At 36.1% G+C, this 24060-nt stretch overlaps 1 long non-coding RNA gene across 1 annotated transcript in view; it reads right to left on the reverse strand.

Moving 5' to 3' along the window:
* Positions 1-721: 721 nt before the first annotated feature.
* LOC149795160 (uncharacterized) overlaps positions 722-24060 on the reverse strand; it is a 29564-nt gene continuing 6225 nt past the window's right edge. The window contains exons 2-3 of the long non-coding RNA XR_016422269.1: positions 4382-4745; positions 722-884 (exon numbers count right to left, since the gene is read on the reverse strand). This is a non-coding gene — a long non-coding RNA (uncharacterized LOC149795160). The remainder of the gene's footprint in view (positions 885-4381; positions 4746-24060) is intronic.

The following is a 24060-nucleotide window of genomic DNA, read 5'->3' on the forward strand; positions in this document are numbered from 1 at the left end:
AAAACTGGTGGTACAACTTTATAGACTGTATTTGAAGGAAGAGATTACTGATGGCAAAAACCAATAAAGACTTTCTAAGCAAATATCACCACATCTTTTTCAATACAATTTCAATCGACAGTCATAGATAAGTTAACATATCAGGACATTGGCTAGTGGATATATCAACGTCCCCACCCCACCCCAGGCTAAACAGTAAGCAGTGGTATGTACATGTAACTGCACGAGGTCAAAGATTGGCTCCATTAAGCAGCAAACTTATCCAACGTTCAGAAGGAAGCCTTTTTTATTATTTACATATAGATAACAAAGAATACATAAAATTCATTAATTCATGAAAACAAATTTCATATTGCCTGTATAGTAAATATACATATTAGATGAGCACTTTAGATTAAACTTTCTTACACGTAATAAATCTTGAGAAAAGGTGGAACGACTGGGGAAATATGAATCCAAAGACCTATATGAGGCTTTTAACCGTAATTATTCTGTATGCTTGAGAACGGCACTTAGCAACCATAACCTCGTCATAATATGTCCAATAATGTGTTAAAAGTACCAGTAAAGCAAACCAAACCTTTAGCGTGGTAAGCACACGAAAACAAATTGAATTTTCTTGTTATGTATGCGCACAAAATCATGTTTTGCATGGAAAGAAAATTCTGTGAATAACTTTGACGAAGATGAACCTTCAAACGAAACAAGTCAAAACTATAAATAAAAGTGCAGTAATATTTATTAACACGGAAAAAGTTGATGAATTTCAATATGTACAAAAATAGTCATAACAAGTTTAACCACAATCGTTGTACCAAAATTGATATAATTGAAATAGCTCTTGATCCCATCAGATCCGCTCTCTGCCTACGATGGTTCCTAACCTGGAATGAAAATATATATATATATATATATATATATATATATATATATATATATATATATATATATATATATATATATATATATATTGCAACGGCCGAGCTAGGTTCTGATAATACTATCTTGGAGTATCGCACCAGGGATGAGTGTGCTTCTTATCAGCTGACTAAGGAAGGGGAGAATGGAGTAAACTCGAAATCTTGATTTCTTTTCAACCATAACACAAGATGATTCATTTATTAAGAAACAATGAATAAAGTCAGTTCATAACCATGACAGTCTTGTTGTTTTTGTACTAAGCCAAAATACTATCATTGTTTGGAGGTACAGTATGGTATATGATAATTTCATGCAAGGTCAGGGTACACATTAGCACTATACTATTAGTTCATTATATTATTTCTTCTGATGAGTGAAAATTATATTAGAGTTACCATATGTGGATTTAGTTGCAATAAAATACAGAAGAGAAACTATGACTTGATTGTAATTGTGAAATGTAAAAATCTGCAAGGAAAACACTTGCTTGACTTTACACTTCAACTATAGCGTACTACTTATTTGAAGTGAATTGGTATAGATGGAAAACACTCACAATGACTTAGACAACTAATACATTATAAAATAGAAACATAACTTACATTTTGTAGCTTGCTAGAATAATCAAGTATTGTTGAATTGAATTTAGAATGTTAAGTCGGTGAGGAAAACACTCACAATGACTTAGACATTTTATTTCCTAAGAACTTTGTTTTACTTATAATTTAAGAAAAGGAACTTTATATTTGTAATATAGAGAAACTTCTCTGTATGTCTTTAGCTTCATAAAACTAATTAAATAAACAAAATAAATAAAGAAATAAATAAAAGTATTGGTCTGTGAGGATAACACTCACTTGACCATATAACTGAATTTCAAACAAAAAATGATTAAACAATATCTATTTTGCTTGTAAAATAAATTAGAAATGACTAGAATGTGTATAACTTGGAAGAGAGAAAGGAATGAAAAATAATTTTAAAAAAATAACTTCAATAAAAATTGATTTGTACTTAAATAAACTTTATAAAAATATTTACTGTCCAAAATATTGCCTAAAGTTACATAACTCTATAATAAACTAAACAAAACAAAATAAAAAAAAAAAAATAAAACTCACAATAACTGTGATGTACCTAGTTTGATGGCTGCTAGCTGACTGGCCTCTCTCAAGCAACCCACAAAGCCTTATATACTCCTGACAAAACCCACAACCAACAAAGCCCACAAAACCCACAACGCCCACAAAACCCACAATACCCACAAAACCGACAACCCTTGTTGGGATATTCAAACCAGCATGCGCGAGTATTGCATGTGTATATTTAGTTAATTTTCACAATAATTATTTATAGAAATTACCAGCTGGATATTTTACACATTGCTACATTGCGATTGAATTGCCCTAAGTAAAAAAAGAAAGAGAAAAAAAAATCAGTTTTGTATTTCGCGGCACATACCGTGTTAGTCTGTCGCTCATAGCAATGGTTCGGAAACCGTTTTATGCACTCTTACAATATTAACGACGTAAACTGCATGAAAGGGTAGTCAACAGTTATATGTACCAAAGAAATAAAGAAGATAAAAAACAAACTTAAATGCGATGACGTATACAAATGAAACATCAGGGACTATAAACACATTGAATATGTACTGTACAGTCTTAAGCGGTTAACTAGAAGTAGTCATTAATCGAATTATCAAGGATGTCAGCCGCCGGCATGTTACTCACAAAAACATGTAGACTATACCAGCTAACTATCAATCGACAAGTAAACAAAACACAGGATCCTAGAAAATAGTAATGTCAATTCATGTGAGCAATTCACTGCTAATGCACTGATTTATAATTTTTTTTTAAATCTAGACCGAATTGGACGGCTTGTATGAATAGTGTTTACCGTATACACGCATGCATACCTCACTCCCTAAATGCAGGTTATATATATATATATATATATATATATATATATATATATATATATATATATATATATATATATTAACAATGACCTCACCTATCGCTGAGCTCTCAAGCATCAACCATCTACCCCTTATACCATACGGCCATACGCTCATCAAATAGGATGGTAAAGCGTCGTTGGTAAGGACTTCAGGAGCATACCACACTCGCTAGGAGAACGGAATTTAATGCTTAGCTACATGAACCCGCTGGATTTTCATTTAGAAAATGCAAGTTATGAACATAAAAATATTATTTCAAACCAATACTTATATAACAAACAGGATAGCTCTAACCCGGGATTCCACATTATTTTGCTTGGATTCACGATTTTATGAGAGATTTATATAGAAAAACAATCGAAAAAGGTTTGCGAGTTAGAATTAGTAACATGAAGAAATCTAATTCGTGCTGCGAGTAAGGACAGCTATCACCTTATCCTACACCAGCAGCTCCCTAATCAGCACTGCCATTCGCTCATACCCAAAAAGAAAGTAACAACTCGAAGGTAGCAGGGATACGAAGTACCCAATAACCTTACTCGCTTTATATCACACTGAAAGAAGGGTACTTTTGAACTTTTATTTTGGATGCAACATTATATATATATATATATATATATATATATATATATATATATATATATATATATATATATATATATATATATCGTTCGATTGATCTATCAGTGAAACAATAACGTTCTGAATTGGGCCTTACGATTACATGGACGAGGAAAATGTTTTTGCTATGATAATCAGTCATTTTTGAAAATGGATACAATAATATCACTGATATAATAACTGTCTCCTGGGTTGTTAAGTACTGTACTGAAACTCAGAACGTATCGGGTTCAAATCTTACACAGATTAACTAAGTTCATGTATGTGTTCCTGGACAAGGCACTGTAACCTTATTGTCTCGGCACTAAATGGCCTATAATTACTCTCAACACTTTGGCACTAAATAGTCCATCAGTGCTCTCATACTGGCACTAAATAGTCCATCATTACACTCATATTGGCACTAAATAGCCCATCTTCATTCTCATATCAGCACTAAATAATCCATCAGTACTCTCATATCGGCACCAAATAGTCCATCAGTACTCTCATATCGGCACCAAATAGTCCATCATTGCTCTCATATCGGCACTTAATAGTATATCATTACTCTCATCGTCTAGACACAAAATAGTCTATCACGCATTGATTTTCTGTTGAACGCCACTCAGTCGATTAATCATAGGATAAATTGTTATTGATATTAATATCTTTTGTCTTTTCTTCTTTTTTTTTTTTGTTCTTTTTTATTTTTGATTTGCTGTAAAACTAATGTCATTTACAAACGCAGGCGACACTACTGAATTACCCATATAAAATAATGAAATATCAAGTTACATGCATGAGTTGTTACAAAAAATAAATATTAAAGAAGCTAAGGGATAAAAAAAAATAACAATCATAAAGCAAATCATAACTGTCAGTTAAACTTACTAAACTGTTTGTGCACTCTATTTCTTTTCCTTCTCATCCTCATCATCATCGCCCCACATGGATTTGCCAATATATCCAATAGCCTCAAAAGGTCCTGTAACGGTACGTCCAACTACTGATCCTGGCAAAGCACCTATTGTTTTTGCAGCCTTATCAGCATCACTTCCTCCGTTTTGTTCCCCATTTTCCACGGCGTCCTTAATTCCTCTGATAGGACCCGAAATCACCCCACCTACTGCGGCTACGGGTACCCAGATTGGAGCTGTTATTATCGTCATAGCTTTCCTCATAAAGTCCGACATCCTTAGTTTTATGGGATAAAATTGGAAGGTTTTTGCAATCTTCAAAAAATGATTCCCTTGATCTAATGGAAAATGAAAAAAACATTTTGAATACAGATCTTGTCCCACTTATTCCAGCTGCACGAAGGTCATGTTTTATGTCATGACTTTACGCATGCAATAACGTTTATCCAGAAAAAAGTTTTATGTCAACCTTGAAGTGCCTGATATTTTTTCATAGTCTTGACAGTGATACTGTCACATGCACATGTCCCTAATAATAGCTATTAAAAACAAACAAAACCCATGAAATCAACTGAAGTGTATCGAGATGGTCATTGCTGATGCATATTGGATATATATATATATATATATATATATATATATATATATATATATATATATATATATATATATATATATATATATATATATATATATATATATATTTGTAGCGTTTTCCGATATATAAGATCATATATTTTCTCTAGCCTATACCATTTCTCTACAAATTTCTTCCGATTCTTATTAATGTGATATTTCCTTTCCTTGTCTCAACCCTTCTTTCAGCACATCTCCTCACGCAAACAAGATGTTGTTTCCACCATTCATCACCTGTACGACACGTCATGTCACATTTTTTAAAAGTGCAAAATGAAACTGAATGTATGATACCCATTATTTTAGGTAACCTGACGGGTGGAACTGTGTTATCTAATCATCAATGCTTCTGACTGTGTATGTGTGTATGAACAAAAACAAGTCAGAAACCTTAAGGTTGAATTCAATAAAACGCGGTACGATTATTTTAGGACGTGCAATAAACATAAATACTTCGGGTTTGTTTGTGGACTACTTCATGAGTACTGCCACGCTGATTACTGCCATAAACATGTAAAAGACTGCACACCATGCACCAAAAGGACGTTGATCACATGCATTCTTCTCCGATTTAGCTATGACGGGTCAAGGGAACAGTGCTTACAAGATCCAGGCAATACATCATGCACAAAAATAACAAGCAAACATATAAGATAAATTACACAAACGCAACATAAATCACATTACACTGGTACATCAGCCTCCGAGTGTATCCAGAATTCAAAGACAATCATCCTCGAAAAATTAACAACATGACAGGCTTCTATATAGAATGGCTACGAAACCAAACCACGTGGAGTTTCCAAATCTTATAAGCACAGAATTCGAACTAGAACCAATCGGAGAAAAAAAGTGCAAATATTAATAGTTTAGATATTATGTTATTGCCTTCACAAATTCTGTTTGTGTTTCATTCAATGTTTAAAGTGGCAACAAAACTACTTTGACCACCTCCCCCACTTCCAAGACTATCTACAACAAAGGATGTTACATGACAATTTACATAATTGCTGTAGAAACCTAAGAGCATTCTCGTGCACGGCATGCATTTAATCACACAATAGTGACACCTGTATCAACATCCAGCCAGTCTAGTCAAAGAACAAGGTTGTACAATAAAACAGAATTTCAGTATTACAACATTTAAAACACAAGTCAGCCAAACTGCAAATGCAACTCATCTTTCTTCAGTAAAAGCATATATTGTGACGGGGATAGATGTTAGTATGACAGAACCTATACAGTGCGCTTCTGTACTAATAATGTCACTATATTTGTATTTGTGTACACAGGGTGTATCTGCCTTTGCATGCACAATATTTATTATTGATTTTATGTCAAACTGGGCCAAATAAATTACATACGCAAGCATCGCTGGTGACTTGAAAGCCCTCCTTTGTGATGAAAACTGCTTTAGACATACCAAATTTAGATGACGAAAAATATGAACTGGGATTTCATCATTCTTGTAGGGCTTTCGATCTAATTTGCTTCTCTTTATATATTATATAACTGTTCAATTTAGACATCTTCAACTCTGATCGTAACTACTTTAGAAGTTACGTTACCCACCTAATCCTTCATCTGCGTGTAGGTGAAGTTATCGACTCCAGTTGATACTACGGTAGAAAGATTACAATGCATTGTGAAAAACATCTTACAGAGATTTCGTTAGTGGTAAGTAACGGGGAAAGAGGACCCCAAATTTGTATTTGGTTCGAATAAATAAATAATGTGAAGTGAACACGGGTTGGCACTTTGTCTCTCTTTTTTTTATTTCGACATCCTTGGGTAACAGTCGCTATCACTGAAGAGTTTTAATCTATTTTAATATAGGATAAACCTTTGTACAATGTTCTGTAGTTTGCTTGTTGGGTTTAAAGCCATTTCTTAACGCAGGATAGACTATATGGCTGCCAATATAACAGGTGAAGGAAGAACCCGGACAAAAATTGACAAGTACTACCGACTCACGTGAAGAAACTGGCAAGCTATCTCACATAACCACATTGGTTGAGCTCGAAACTCAAATCAAGAACAGAGGTGAGATGGCAGTGATGGGTAAAGGCGAACGCTTTAGATCACTAGTCCACCCGAGACGCCGTTTTTTCCCTACAAGCAAACTTAAACTCCACGTTTCTTGAAACTCTCTCGCAACTTTTGAAAAGAAATACTATCTTTATTATTAGCTTTTCACTTTTTTCCGTCCCTTTGATTCTAATTTTGGTATAGGTTACATGTATATTGTTTTAGAGTCTCGTCGATGCTGGAACACTGCCTTACTTCCCATCTTAATTCGTCAATCAATATCATCGGCAAACATGGTTATGGATATAAAATAGTATTGCGGAATTGGCAACGGGTAGAAGGCGGAATCTAGTCCGCATATTTTCCGCACAATACCTGTTGCCGATTACGCATTCCACCTTTTATTCATAACCGGCAAACATAAGTGTTCCGGAAACTGAGATTCATGTATGTATCATACTGTGTACGAACATGAAAAGACGAATAATAATAATAATAATAATAATAATAATTTTCATGAGTAGACAAAAAGTTCATTTCTTTTTAAATCATTGTCCCACAAATACACTTTAAATGCTTATTATCATTATCTTCGCGATAGATTTTAGATCTGACTGGTTGAAGTCTCAGGCCTTGGGTACTTCTTGAGTGACAGCCAAAATTATAAGCATTATAATTTAGTGATTACCTTAATGAGGTACTACATATAGGATGTCACACGAAAAATATGCAGTTGAAGATAACACATCACACAAAATACAATGTTTGGTCATTAATATGAAACATCTACGACTGAATGAACATATTTATTCCTTTTTTTAACTGCCGTCGTCAGAAAGGTCTGGCCAGGATGCATATCACATGGAACAATATACGGGTACTTGTGGTAAACATAAATAATTAATCTGCATTAGTACAGTATTAACTAAAGGTAACAATGATCTTCTTTGGTTGCAATGGTATTGTACTAACATAAACTCAGTTAATAGTATAATGATTTTCACATATACGGCATCCAGTTAGGGAACTTAATCACAAAAGTTCAATCCAGTCAACGAAATATTAATAATAAGTCACCGAGACCTCTTTTTGCAACTAGGATGTATTACTTATAAAGATGCCTATTCATTATTCTAGGACGGATATTATGGATATAACGTCCCCCAAACTCTCGTATCGTCATCAGCTAACTGTAAAAACTTCAAGTCATAAAAGGATGTTTAGATCCTGCTAAGCTTCTTTTAGTTACGGGTTTGGTACTAACATAAATGCATATCATCATCAATTTTAATTTTTTTTCCTTTATATTTTCATACACATTTTACAAAATTGTTATATCTACGCCTTTTATCCTTGAGATTGTTGTTCTACATGTTTGCGTTATCAAAGGGCTTGTCATTTTGTTGCGATTCTTTAAGAACTTATCTTTTCATATCTTATCTTATCGACAGTAATCTGATGGCGTGCTATTAATCATATGCTTGCATACCTGCCTATGATTCTAGCATAAGACGTGCCTAAGAAACGAATATCAACATACAAAATGTAACCCAGGTGAGAAGACATAAGGTTAGCCAGGACATATTTATGCACTGAGTAGTCTTCACAAGTTCTATCATCAGCCAACGGTCAAGCTAAGCCTTTAGATGTTTGCCATGGATACCTGACCACTCTGTTACGCTTTCTTGAAAGCCTGAGTATGGCTGTTGATGAAATATGTTGCTGCAATATTGAAGGATTTATCTAAGGCATTTGACTGTCTACCTCGTGATAGTGTAATCTGCAAGTTAAGGTGTCATATGACTCAGTAGGGCTCTTACTGAGCTATCTGTCGAACCAAAAGCAGCAAATTAAGTTGCATGGCGTCTTGAGTAATTGAACTGAAATTCAGAAAAGGGTTGCTCATTGATATATCCTTGGTTCATTACTTTTAGTGCTTTTATCAATGATATATTCTAAATTATTACACATGGCTCTTTAACTAATTATCCCAATAATTAAGACTTTGTCCGTTTCCTCCCCGGATTTTGACACTGATTTACATGCCTTAAGGAGACTCCAACATTCAGATTGACTGGTTCACTGCTAACAAAATCCAATCCAACCAGGAAAACTTTCAAGGATGTGTGTTGAAAGACATTCAGCATGAAGCCTGTACTAAATATAAGCATCATGCTGCCATAAACTAAGAAGAAACTGTTAAACCACTAGGAACTGACACTGACTATCAACTGCAATTCGATTCACATGTAAGTAATTTATGTAGGAAAGCCTCAAGGCAAAGAACTGTCCTAAAACGTATTCGTCAGAGCTCACTAGACTAAAAATAACTGACAATCATATATATATATCCTCTCTATTTTTAATTTCTGTCTCTTAGCATGGCATTTCTGCAGCGACATGAACACTTCGAAACTTGAAAAAATAGAAGAGCATGTTATGAAATTTGTGTAGGACGACTACACAAGCAGCTATCATACACTCTTACTTATCGCAAAAGTGTCAACCCTAAAGGTGCGCAGACTTCGTGTTATGGCCTCCTGGGAGACTTCCAAAATTCTGAATAAACTTGCTCCCAAATGGTTTGATGATTTAATATGTTTTAAAACACAATAAATGCAATTTAAGATCTTCAAATAGTTTAAATGCCCCAAGAATTAAAACCTGAACATTTGGCACAAAACCCTTTAGATACGCAGCTGCCACTATATGGAATGAGCTGCAAAATCTCTTTAGAGAGCAATCAAATTTTAATTCATTTAGATCTTTAATTCCATCCTGGAATTATAGACTGTAAATGTAATATCTGTAAATCATAACCCATCCACCTCGCCATGACAACGACAGCAAATGCTTGTGTTCTTTTTTTTTTTTACGTTTATGTATCCTCGTCTATCAAGTGCCCTACTTTTAGTTCCTTTCCTTTTAGGTAAGGTCTAAACTGCATAGAAACGTGGTTTTCTTTAAATCCTAATGTAGCTCTTCTTAATTTAATTTATACTCAATTTTTTACCAATTGTATTTTTTTTAAATTATCCTAAAATTGATCTTTTAATTTATCCAGATACTACTTTTACTTTTCGCTTTTAAAATGATATGCTTACTGGTATCTGAAGTTTGCAATACGTGTTATGTTCAATTAATTTATTATACTATGTTTTAATGTCTTGTTAATAATGAATGTTTGTTTTATGTAATGTCAGTAAAAAGTTCATTATAGCTAATGTTGAATTGTTGTTTTTAAATCATGCCGACGTTAAATAGATCTTATCTTACCTGTAGGTCACTAACCTTCTTTTTCTTGAAAGTGTGTGTGTGTGTGTGTGTGTGTGTGTGTGTGTGTGTGTGTGTGTGTTTGTGTGTGTTTTAAAGTAGTTTTAACAAATTTGATGTCATATCGCTATGATGTCTGCAGGTGTGGCAGTTTATGGTGGACTGGGGCATAATGTCGCAAACATGTAACATGATGTCCTACCCAGTCACGTTATCCTGACACCAGGCCAACCAGTCCTAACACTAACCTCTTAATGCTGAGCGCCTAGCGAGGCAGCTGTTAGTACCATTTTGTTTAATAAGTCTTTTATATGGCTCGGCCGGGGTTTGAACCGGTGACCTTCTGCATCTATGGCAGACGCTTTAACCACTAGGCCACCGAAGCAGTATCATTCTTAAACAGGTGTGGTATTGAACTCGATGCATACAATGATCTAGTCTAATGATTCGAGCATGAACAGCTAAAACACATCAGTTAACTAAATCAAGGGCACGTGAAAAATGAATTGTAGTGGCCTGCAGTTCTTACGAGTGTGTGATCCTCATCAGAATGTATGCCCTAGGGAAAATTCATAATTCTGGATATAATAGGCTATATATAAAGAAAAAACATCTACGTGAGCATGAGCTACTGGAAAAACTCCATCTAAGCAAGTAAATGTGAATCGTGAGTCACAGTGACATTATTTTGTTCTACGTGTGAGTCACTAATATAGATTCATATAGTAGATTAGTTTGATGAGTCTATCATGCTCTAGAGAAATAAACTTAAAACGCAGAATGTGCCGAAGTAAGTGATGCATGAAATATGGGTTACAGTGACCTACGTTTGTGATCAGGGTCACTACACATACAGGGTGCAGTACACTTCAGTAAAGATCTGCTCACCACGTTTCATGATTCCACGTATAAACGTATGTATACACTGTGCAAACAATTACGTGGTTATCAGATACAAGCAAATAGTTAATTTAAGCCTTTAAAATGTGAGATGTAGGTCAAAGTGATTTTTGTTGCAATGGTGTGGTACGAATAGTGATGCATCCAATTACAAAATTTAATAATGTTATCTTGAACAGAGTTTGAGAGATAAACTTAAAACAAAATTTAACCCAACTCAGTGCAGTCTAAGATGTGGGTCACAATGATCTACTTTTGTAGACAGCGCCCTCGTTGCTGCTATCAATTAAAAAAAGTTATATCAGATAATGACGATAGGAGAAGCTTATACAACACGTCTAGCTCGAGAGCGACTAGGAGCAATTAATAAATATCTACCACTGAGAGACGCTGTTAAGGAAAACTACAAGCAAGACAAGAATCTCAAGTTGAATATGCATAAGGCACAAAACAATTATTTAGATCCGTTACAAAAGCTACCGAGGGAGTTACAACAGTAATTAGAGAGGGTCTTCTTCCATCAGTCAAACAAACCGCTGAACAAATTGCAAAGATAGCTGCAGCTCAACCTCAACCATTTCCTCAACTTGAAGATGAAGGTGAAGAAACACTTGAAGGTGCTGTTGGTGAAAAACCAAAAAAGGAGAAAAAGAGGAGTTGATTTTAGGGAAAAATTTACTAAAGAGGGTATGCAAGAAATACAAAACCATAAATTGAAAAATAGACAGGAAAAAAGCAAGTCTGGTGAGTTTGCTGCCGAAAATTATCATTCAAGAGATAAGTCTTTAAAACCCAAATACGTTGCAAAAAGTAGATAATGACACATGGAACGTTTGGGTGTTTAAAATAAATCAAAATGTTGATCATATAGACAAAGAAAATACTGATTATAAAATTTATTCAGAAGGAGTAAAAAGTTATAATAAAACACTAAAAGAACAAAAAAGAACAAGAAAAAGAACAGAAACGAAAAGAAAAGGAACAAAAACGAGAACAGAAACCAAAAGAAAAAGAACAAACAATATTGCAGCGACAACATCCTAAGCAAGAGCCTTCCTATCAACTTCCTCCACAATTGCAACAAACGGAAGAAGAATATTTTCCATAAGAAGAAGAAACGTATTATTCAGATAATCTTTCTGGTGCTACTGGTAGCGGTTTTACTACAAGAAGTGATCTTGTTACTTCATGCCCTAACAATATTCTCTCCGACGTAGAACGACTAGAAGTTCTCATAGGAGGAAAACGAGCCGGTAACAATTCTCCAGAAATAATCAATGAAGCAGCTGATATTTGACGACGATTGTTCACAGGCGGTGTCATGGATATTAACATTTATCGGGAACGTAAATGGTAAGTAAATAAGATGATCATACACGATGGTGAACGCAGACCTGTAATGATCAGAGCAGTAAACTCACGATTACCTGTATATGAAGCATATTACGGAGACGGACTTGGTGATGTTGTTCAGGGATTATTCAGAGAGATGGCTCCAAAGGCAGGACCGATTGCAAAACAATTATCAATGAAAGCTATAGACGTTATTCGTGAAAACGCTCCTGGTGCAGTTGCGAATGCTGCTGGTAAAGCCTTCACGGCGATCAAAGACAGAATAGCACGACTATTACGCAGACGGCTGACGGTCCAACCACAGCAACCAGTAAAATTGCCATCCACTGAGGTTTGGCCGGCGGATGTCAGTAAAATAATAAACCAGGCCGCAAATCAAAAACTAGCAGCCTTGATAAATCAAGATGTGTCGCCACTAACAGAAAAAGAACAAGAAAAAGATATAACCGCAAGTCTGATAGCTGGAAGTGGTCTTCGTACTCATTTGACAAGGTCAAAACACAGACGGTAAATAATCCATTCACCATTTGGAAAAACGCTTTTATAATAAAATGTTTAAGCGTATATCTGACCTAGCATTTGACGTAGATCCACCAGTTAGAAAAGACGAGTCTGTGCGTGATTATCAGTATTATTCTTATGATGCGCGCACACCCGAGGCACGAGGAAGAATTGAATTACAAGTTCAGGATACAAGTAGATATTTCCTACCCTCTGAGGCATTTATCGAAGTTGAAGGGAGACTTACAAAAGCAGATGATACAGCATACGGAGATGGCGATCAAGTTGGTTTTTGTTAACAATGGCATAATGGCGTTATTTAACAGAGCCACATACTCGATTGATGGAAAGGATATTGAATCATGTCTTGAAAATGTCGATGTTGCCATGACGATACTTGGTCTTGCAAGATACTCCGACGACTATACGAGATCGTCTGGTCCAACAATGATGTTTGCAAAAGACACAGCTGACTTTCCCAATGGTAATCAATATATTATAAGACGACCAAAAAAAGCACACTGCCCCCGCCGATGATGCAGATGTAGGGCCTGTGGTCATAAATGTTAATTCAGAATTCAACTTGGGTTTTGCTTCACGCCGAGCAAAGTTGAACGCCGACGAGGAGTTTTCATGCGCAATTCCAGTGACCCATATTTTTGGATTTTGCAGAGATGGTAGAAAGGTTATATTCGGCGCTAAACACACAGTAGTACTTGTTAGAAAACCCACTGACAATGATGCAATATGGCATCCTGCTGGAGTTGATGATGGTAAAATAACACTAACAAAACTATCACTGTGGACGCCAGTAATGACTCCATAGCTTGCTGAAGAACAGCGATTACTTTCTTTTATGAACACAGGTGGTAAATCGATGCTATCATGGCTTACAATGTCCACAGATAGTGCCCCCGTTAACGCCGCTGGTTTTTTCCCGTGGCAAATAGCATCACAGAAGTGAGTGACAGCACCTCGACATATATTTATCGCGCTTCAGGTAAATACCAGAGTAGGCAGACATGAAGGAAATCCAATGGTATTTGACTCACTGGGAGTTTCTGAAGTTGCTTTGAGGATAAACGGACATCAAGAAACTTCAGAAGAAATATTGCTGGATTTTGAACACAATCATGTTGTACGTGCATATCATCGATTAATGTCGTATATGGGACGTATTCAAAACGTAGACACTGGTTTGCAAATATCTCAGCGCGATTTTACAACAATGTATCTGATTTATCACTTCTCGCTGAAACATTTAGATTTATTTAGGCAATCTGTCATTGATATACACTTCCCAACTAGTGTAGCTCGAATACCAGCAGCAGTAGTTTGTCCACCTGCTCTTCCTGGTGGTGCTAGAGCAATCGCGGTCATTCTTAGCGACAAAGCAATGTTACTTGAATGTGTTGGTCGTCGAATGAAAGTCATTGATGCACCAGTAGAAAATATGTAACTAGCGATGATTTAAAAATACGAGTATTATCATAAAATGTCATCATATTATCATGTTAGTGTCAGTCTGACTCCTGGCCAGATTAAAAAACTGCATTCCGCATCAGTGAAAAAATCCAGAACTACAATAACGCTAATGCACAATCAAACTACAGGCGGTGAAAACAAGTTATCACTGACAGAACGCAGTATATTTCCACTTCTTGCAGCAATACCAGCGCTGATAGCCGCCGCAGCCCCAGCCGTTGCAAAAGCGGCCGCATTAGGTGCTGTTGGAACCGCTGATGGAATTACATTAAAAAAAGCCACGGGACAGGGCTTACGACTTCCAGGAACTTACCCTCGAGGAAATGGTCTGAGACTTCCATGAACACTTCGTCAAAAACCAGCGGTTTTACACCGATGTCAAATTTTGATTTACTTGATGCTGCTAAGCAACTAAAAATAAAAAACTTTAGATGTGTTTTATGCGCGATCAGTTACCACAACAACCAAACAACACCGAGAAGGGTATTATTAATCTCGATAACAGCACTGGACTTGGAACACACTGGGTAGCACACGCGATTGATTCGCGTGTAATTGTTTATTTCGATTCGTATGGATTAGCTCCACTGCAGGAATTTATCAACTATGTCACACATGCAAGGACCCCGGTTTGTTATTCAACGCTACCAACACAAACACTAACCGACCCGCCGATATGTGGCCGTGAGGTAATTGCTGTACTCGATGCTATATCAAAATCAGCGCTGACACCTCACAAGTCGTGCATGAAAATACAAGTGCAGTATTTAAAAAACGTAATTTAGATGCTCTGTAAATAAATAATGGTAGATATTTACGGAAGATCACGCGGTGATACTACTAAGAGTATAAAAAAATTCGACGAAATAGATCTGTCAAATTACACGACTAAAGACGAACTTGCTGATATCATGAACCTCTCTGGAGTTGACCGAGATGAAGTTGTTGTTTGTACAGGATAAATACGGAGTTTTAAAAACGAGTAATATCAAATGGAATGATATAGTCCGCAGAGTTCTCGGTGCTAGCACGGATAACATTTCAGTATTTACTGACGGGTGTAGAATCAGAGACTCAAATATGTCGTTTACAACCATCAGAGATGAAATTGCAAGAAGCGTTGCTAATCGTTTGAAAAATACCGGCGACACAATGACAAGTGAACTCAGCATGAACGGAAATAAAATAGCTAAGAGATCCAACATCCGACGAAGATGCCGCAACAAAACAATATGTGGACGTTAACTGCAGCACCGTAGATGGTAAATTATCCACGTTGCGGGCCGAGTACGACGTTCATGTGGGTATGTTTACGAATCTTCGTAGAAATTTGAGAAAAATGAATGAAATCGCAGATGAATTCTTTGGTACTCCGTTGACTGCTGACGTGAAACTATCTGGTATCAATACGAATATTGAAAGGATTAAAAACACACTAGAAGATGTCGTAAGTGGAATTCCTGGTATCGTTAACAAAATCAATCTGATTAAAATCCCCCACAGACAGATTACCAATATAGTATACACAGTGTCATCGGGATTCTCAACATGGTCACAGCAGAATAATACAAACAAACATACCGCGGAAGTAACTGGTGTGTACAGGTTGTCTGTGTTCAGCGCTGCAAAATTTAGTATATACACAACATATCCCTGGCGGCATTAAACCGATAAGTTTTCCGGGGATGTGTCTACTGTGTTAAATAGCGGAGATGAAGACACATTTATACTGGAAGCCGCTGATAAGAAATTAACCGCAGAATCTTACTGGTGGTGTCTGGAATTTGTTGCTGAAACGCCTCAACTGGTTACTGTGTAAAATATTATGGCCGTTCAAAAATTTAGATATGATCAAGTACATGAATGACAAACAGCGCTAAAAACCATCATTGACAAGTATACAACGAAAGTAAAAAAAATACCGAGGACGTGCAATTCTCATTCATGTTATTGTGTACTCGGTAGCCGTGCTCACTGCTGTTACCGGTGTGGTATTATCAGCGCTAATACCAGTAACAACAGCTGCAGCTGTGACAATATGTGTTTCATCATCGGTGAACATCGCTGGGGTTTTTAATATTATCGTGAAAAAGATATCCACGTGCACGAGCACAAAATTTGCTTTAATATGTTGTAAAATTACACACGGTAACAACAGCATATGCTAAATTGTCGTCGCTGATATCTTCAAGCCTTGACGATACGACAATATCAGATTCTGAATTTGACGCAATGCTTAAGACATACAATGAAGTAATTGATTTAGAAAACCGCAATTTGAAAAATGGGAGTTTAAATAATGACAGAACTACTTCAGCAGATAGCCGCAAATACAAGTCCGCTGAAACCACAATGATATCAGAAATCTCAATTCAGTATTAATTTTCCAACCGCGATTCCAATAAAAGAAATCGCCCTTGCGCAATTGCGATTATACTACAGTTGGCCAAATATCAGGTCAAGATCATTCGGCGGTCTACAATCGAATAATTCGTTGGTATTTGCAAATAAAAATAAACCAGATGGAACATCTGACTGGGTAGTTGTTGGAATACCGACCGGTAGTTATCAAATCGAGCAAATCAATGATGAATTTCAACGTAGAATCAAATATGTTTCTGGGCGGGAATCCAAGGTAGCTATAACAGTTCACGAACCAACACTGTCCGCCGCGATAGAGATAAACTCCCCTGATTATGCCGTGGATATATATATCAGTCATCGATCAGAACAGTGCTAGGATGGCCTGATGTTGCTTCTAAATATCATGGGCCGTCAGAACCAGCGCTGTCTGATTTTATCACCGATAAAAATAAAATATTTATCAAACTGCCAGAATATCGAACTAGAAATATTTGGATAGAAACCGCATGACATTTTAGAGCGTCTGATGGCACTATTATTCCTAAAATGTTTCCCCCTGTATATTTTCGTTTTGCCAATGATGCCCCAGTCATAAATGAATATTATTATGATGCATATTTTTGGTTTAAAGATATTAAATCTGAAAACACTAGGTCATTTGCAGATTTACGAAATTTGTTCTCGCTGTTGTCACAGCATTATAGCAATGATGTGAAACAGGAGATTATCGAGTTAATACAGCATCTAAACCAACTTAGATCAGATCTCGAGTTTATTAATAAAGTAATTGTTGAAACAGTAATGGCTAGCGGTGATGAGAATATTAACCCGGATGCATTGGTTCATCTTAGACATATAACGGCAAAATAATTATTTCTTAATCATTATAAAATAACCGAACAACAATTACCGACCTTTCTGATACAATCACTTGCAACTGACGAACTGAAGAAATCATTTAACGATCTTCTCAACGAAAACTTTCCTAAAATACTTGAATCCTGGAAAAAAATAAAGCCACCGGTAGGTATTCTTAGACACAACAACGATCCATATCTCGCCGGGAATTGTAAATAAACTTCAACGATCGTGGTTAACCTGATGTAATTGGTGGCAGGTATCAGACAAACACAGGCGTATCAAATCAAGCACAGCAAGGATATATTCTGTATACCTTTACACAACAAATCCCACCCGGATATCTGATTGTGCAAGAACCAATTAACCCGGTCTATCTACGATGTCATAATCCGCTATTATAAAGAATAAATTTCAAACTAACTAACCAATCTGGCAACTTGCTTGACTTAAACAATAAAACGCTGAGTCAAAATTTATATGCGAAATCCTAAAAATCGACGATTTTAATCGTAGAGTGTTGTCCCCTTATCAAGGACAAAGTCAAGGGAACATTACATACCTGAAAAATACCACTGACGCGTGATACACATTAAAAACAGTAAAAAAAATAATTCCGTCCTTTGATTTTTATCCCCTTGATTTTGGATTTTATTAAACTGCAAATTGACTAAAATCAGCAAGAGAGAGACTAAAATTTGACATACTTTCACTTTCATTTCCACGAATGACTCTAACTTTCATTGTCATTACCACTGACAGTTTGTGACATAATTTTTCTTAATTGTCTTATGCGAGTATTGATTGTCTTTTTTTCTTCGTATTCACGAGACAGTTCTGATCTATTTTTTTCTATTGCGAGAGTGAGAGACGAACTCCCTCACTTCATTTTCTTTTACTGCAGCCAGCGATTGAAAAATTCCCATTTGAATTTTCTTTACGAACTGGTATTCTGATGGTAGTGTGTATCCCCCTCCTCCTTAAGTTCTTGTAATGTTTCAAAATCAGAAATAATTTGTTCAGGATTTAGTTCATCAGATATATTTATGCCGTCTTTTTCTAATTTTTAATAGCAGAAATAATATCATTGATATTTTCGTACTTCATTAGTTACTAAATATACGTTTAAAAGAAAAATATTTTACACTCTTATGTGAACTTGTAGATTGCCATATGGCATTCTAGCAAGTCCAGAAGGGTGGTTTTTTACACTAAGAACGACACAACCCATGTGAAACACCTAGATTGCCATATAACAGTCTAGCAGGCTCAGGAAAACCTATTTACAGTAAACCTTAATTCTAAGGACGGCACAGTACATGTAGTATATATACAATCTTAATTCTGAGGACGGCACTCTAATACAAACGGGAGGTATTCAGATGAAATCCTCTGTTTGTACTTCTGTGAAAAAGTTGATTTATATATTTTATTTGCGACTTTCTATACTCAGGACATGCAGATATCAAAATGCTTTGCAGCCGTTTTCATTGATTGAAATATTATTTCTTCCCCGGTTTCAATATTTTTTTATTTGACGGCCCTCCTCCTAAAAAAAATAATACTTCCCAGTACCACCGAACTTGAAATTCTCGCTCTGTGTAACAGTTTCTAAATTATTCAAACAATTATTTTTTTATCCGAGTCAATATGATCGATCACAAGACTGTCTTTGATCACCCCAAAGAAACAGTCGTATATAAATCAGTGACTATAATACTTTTTCTTTCCATCAGCTCTGAACATTAGATAACCAGAGGTACTACTAACAAAACCGACTGGATTTTTAGTCTACAGTTTCTGATTACACCATCACGAGATGCTTCATAATATTTGATGATATGATGTCTGACAAATTCTTTTTGCTCCATTTTATATATAATATTATTTGTCTAATTTATAATTTGTCTTTACAAATCTAGCTATATAATCTTCAGGGGTTCTTATAACTTTATCAAGAACCTTGACAGAGACGGGTTGTTATTTTTTTATCATAGTATCGTTTTAGTTCTCTATATCTTTTACCACCACATTGCACACACAACTGCGTTTCCTTATAACTCCAACACCACACCGTAAGCAGGGTTTTGGACCTAGACTTGCTCTTTGTACTCTCTGAAAATGTTGTCCACAGAATTCATTCACACAAGATTTGTTACAAGGATTTGAAGACCCTATCATCAGCCACTTGCACTGATTCCTTGTTTGTCACTGTATATATAATATTTTTAATTTAAATACTTGTTTTAAATATAATATGAAGAGTTTGAGAGATTATCCACAATCGAGCCCTGGAAATCTTTGTTTCCTGAATCCAGATTCGATATTGACAGAAGAAACTCTGACTTGCGGAGGCGAGCTCTGGCTGATCCGACAAATAATCTGATTAATATTATTCGGAATACTAAAAGAGAATTTCGTGACGATGGGGCATCTCACGTATTGTCAACATTCAAAATTATACGCAATGACAAGGTCATCGTCAAGGGTGTCGATAAAATCAAAAATATTTTTTCAGAATTAAGTTTATTGTGCTAGCAGAAACAGATTCCGCTGAGTGGATTATTCGTGACAAAAGTGATCCTGTTTTTCATAATGGAAAAACCGCTGTGCTAAGTAAAAATTCCAAACCAGGAATGTTGACTGGTATTGACAGACCATATTACGCCCAATCGTATCCTATGACCGCGGTTATTTATGGAATTTATCAGCTAAATGATAACCCCAATATTAATGATCTTGTGCCAATTAGATTTTCAGAGTTGAACTGTGTAGCCGAACGAGTAAACGAACATTTTACAAATGCGATGCGTGGCAATGGGTTAACAGATCTACGACGTGAAAAAAATAAACAAATGGGCTGATTCGGTCAAGGATACCGGAGCTACAATAATTGATGTAGCCAAGTTAGGAAGTAAATTAAAATTTCTAATAAAAGTAAAAACGACAACCGAAGAGATTTATACGAATCAAAGAAGAAGTCGAAGGGATCTCCAATTTAAATTATTGATCATAATGAGCACGCCTGGACTAGTGCAGTAACAATATTTCCACGAGATCGAAATGTAAGATTTTACCCGGAGAATGACTCTGGGAGAAACATGTTTGATTTTATTCACGAAAAAAGCAAAAACGATCCTGTTTCAATATGGCTATTTAAAAGTTCAGATGATGAAAAATATGATCAATTTGTACGACCTAACGGCGAAATATATCGTAAAGAATCTCTTCATGAATTTCTCGAAGACGTACAACTAAGTTGCTGTGAATACGGACACTGTGAATTGTGGAATACTAAGTATAATTACAGCGACGTTATCTCGATTGATATGGTCGCGTGTTATCCGGGAAGTTTTCTTGGTTACCGAGTGTTCTGGATATTTTAAAAGATTTGGACACCCCACACACGAGATGAATAGAGTATCGATAAATGGACCCCTACCTGATTTTACTCTGACCGGATTCGCTCGTACTATATCATTCGAGTTTGCTAAAGGTCTTCATCATCATATATCAGAATTATCGTCTGCGGCATCTGTGTATGATTCAGCATCCCGACAGAAGACTGTTTATCTAAACTGACCAGGTTGTTCTGGTAAAACAACGCGAGTGATCGCATTATTTCGACAGAATTCAGTTGATATGGTTGTTTTAACACCTACACACAGACTCGAATGAGAAATGAGAGAACGAGGAGTGCAATCAAGTACTTATCATAGCTTTTTTCGATGGAAGGGAGACGTATGGACTCCTGATCGGATGGGAGAGAAATATATTCCAAAGATCATAATTTGGGATGAAGTATGCACAGTATCTAAAGATACATTAAAAATGTTTCTCGATTGGCTGTTATCGAAAAATACAGCTGTGATAATGTGCGGTGATCACGGTCAACCACCGCCGTTTGTTGGGTTATCACCCCACGAATGGATAAAGAATTTTGTGGATTATTACAAGGAGATAACTGATGATCATAGATCTCTTGATCCAGAATTAAGGGAGTTTAAGAAATTAATCAGACTACAACCGAATAAAATTCAATGTGAAATAATGCGTAAAATAATTTCAGAAACTTCTATGAACGATTTTCTGCAAGTGTGGAGACCAAATGATTTAATAGTCGCAAGTAGAAAGATAGTTCGTGATACACTTCAACAACGGTTATTTCAGTTGCATAAAGAAAATGTTTCAGATCTACGTGTACCATTGTGTTATAGACCAGCTGCTACACGACGACAGAATATCGACGTTGATATACAGACTGAGAAAAAGAATCTCGTATTAAATGATGTTGTTTTGGTTCCTGTCAATGTTGTTGAGGATGCGCTGAGCGCGAACTAGACTCCATGGACGCTGGGATACGCAATGACAATTCATTCATCTCAGAGGTTAACCATCTCTGATACTCGAGTTTGGATTGTCGATGATTGTGTCGAATGGTCAAACTTAGTTTATCTGGCAGTGTCTCGAGTCAGAAGAATATCTCGGCTGCGGAGTATTGTCATATACGCTACAGAAACCATTGATGATGTTATTGACAGCGATACAGTAAGAAAAATATTAGCTGGTTATAAACAAAGTAACAAAAAACAAAACAAACGAGACTTTGATCACGATGTTGAATTTATCATAGCTCTGAAACAACAGCAGAATAATCATTGTGCAAGTTGTAATTGTATAATGTTGTGTCGATATTCAAATAATGACCCAAGACAATTTACCGTGGATAGAAAAGACAGTAGTCTTGGTCATACACGCGAAAATGTGATGCTAACCTGTCTTGAGTGTAATCGACGTAGGGGTGCTAGTTAAGTGATCGTGGTAGTAATTGTGTGTCTTCAGGAATTACTTGTAATTGTTCACATGTAAATCCACGTTGAGAACCAGTTGAATCTAATCTGTAGATTGCGGGTCTACCCGTGGATCTTAACACGCTGGAAATTATATGTGTCGTAATACTCCAGACAGGATCAGTTGCTCTTTTTCTACCACCTTCAAGTTCACCGGGTTCATATAAATATCTTACAGTCACATTACCTAATACTGGCTGCGCTGAAAAATCACCTCGTTGTACGGGTATATGTTTTTTGTGATCGCGCTAATAGGTTTCATGTTGGTTGTTCGAGTAATTTCATTATTTAATGCAGCTATCACACTTGGTAATCTTGCAACCCATTGGCGAGATCTCGTATCTTGAATTATTTCCTTCGTGTATTGATATCCAAATAACCGCTCAGCAAGTGTTCGATTAAATCGTTCAACAATTGCCTGATCACAATGAATTGCAGTATGTCCTCGTCTGATTTTGACATCATGTTTTTTCATCAGCGATGATACTGCACCTTGAAATTCTCCGCCAGGATCAACTTGTAGCAGCTGTGGCCATTGCAAGGGTCCACGTCGATAAATTCGTTCAAACACAGAAGCTACTTCAGTTGCTGGCTTCGTTGATAACGGTTCTGCTTCCATGTATCTACTTGTAACATCAACGACAGTTAGCGTGTATTTGTACGTTAATCGGCGTCTTCCAGTTTTTATAGCATCATGAGGTAAAAATAAAATATCAGCCTGATGAACTTCATTTGGCACGCTGACATCAAATAATGTGCGTACTGTATTGTTTTAGGTGATGGTAGATAAATTTGCTATATTGCCTGTCGTACTAACCATTTTTCAGCAGCAACACATTCGACACCTGCTGCTTCAGCGAGTTTACTAATCGCTGCTATACCCCTCCAGTATCCTCTTGGGCTATAATAAATCGACTCCATTATGATAATAATCGGTTGATTAATTACCAGCTCCTAATACATTCTTACCCTTCGTCGCAAATCTCACACCAACCAATTAGCTAATGATTCTTTGAAAGATTAATCTTTCTGATGGAATTTAGCGCGTGAATTATTTTCACATATGCGATATGTCTATCTTGTAGGTTTTTACTTTTATAAGCTACATCATTAGCGTGACACGCTTTATCAATAGCATTTATTGGATACCCACCGGGTTTGGGTTGACTTGGCTGTCAAGTCGGATATCAAGTTGAGTACCAGGACCACAGTACTTATATCCTGGAAGATGTTTTTCTCCTGGATATTTAGTCCATGGTGTTCCTGGTAGATTTGCTAACTGAGCGGCAACATCACCTCCTCTTTTTTATATTGTTTGGATCATGAATAAATTTAATTTTTTTGTACCACATCGTTCACACTTACCTGTAACTGCTGATCTGTTACTTTTTGTTGTAATAGTTGT

Source organism: Sinohyriopsis cumingii, chromosome 7 (genome assembly GCF_028554795.1).
Source record: "Sinohyriopsis cumingii isolate HCF-2022 chromosome 7, ASM2855479v2, whole genome shotgun sequence".
Classification (NCBI taxonomy): Eukaryota; Metazoa; Mollusca; class Bivalvia; order Unionida; family Unionidae; genus Sinohyriopsis; species Sinohyriopsis cumingii.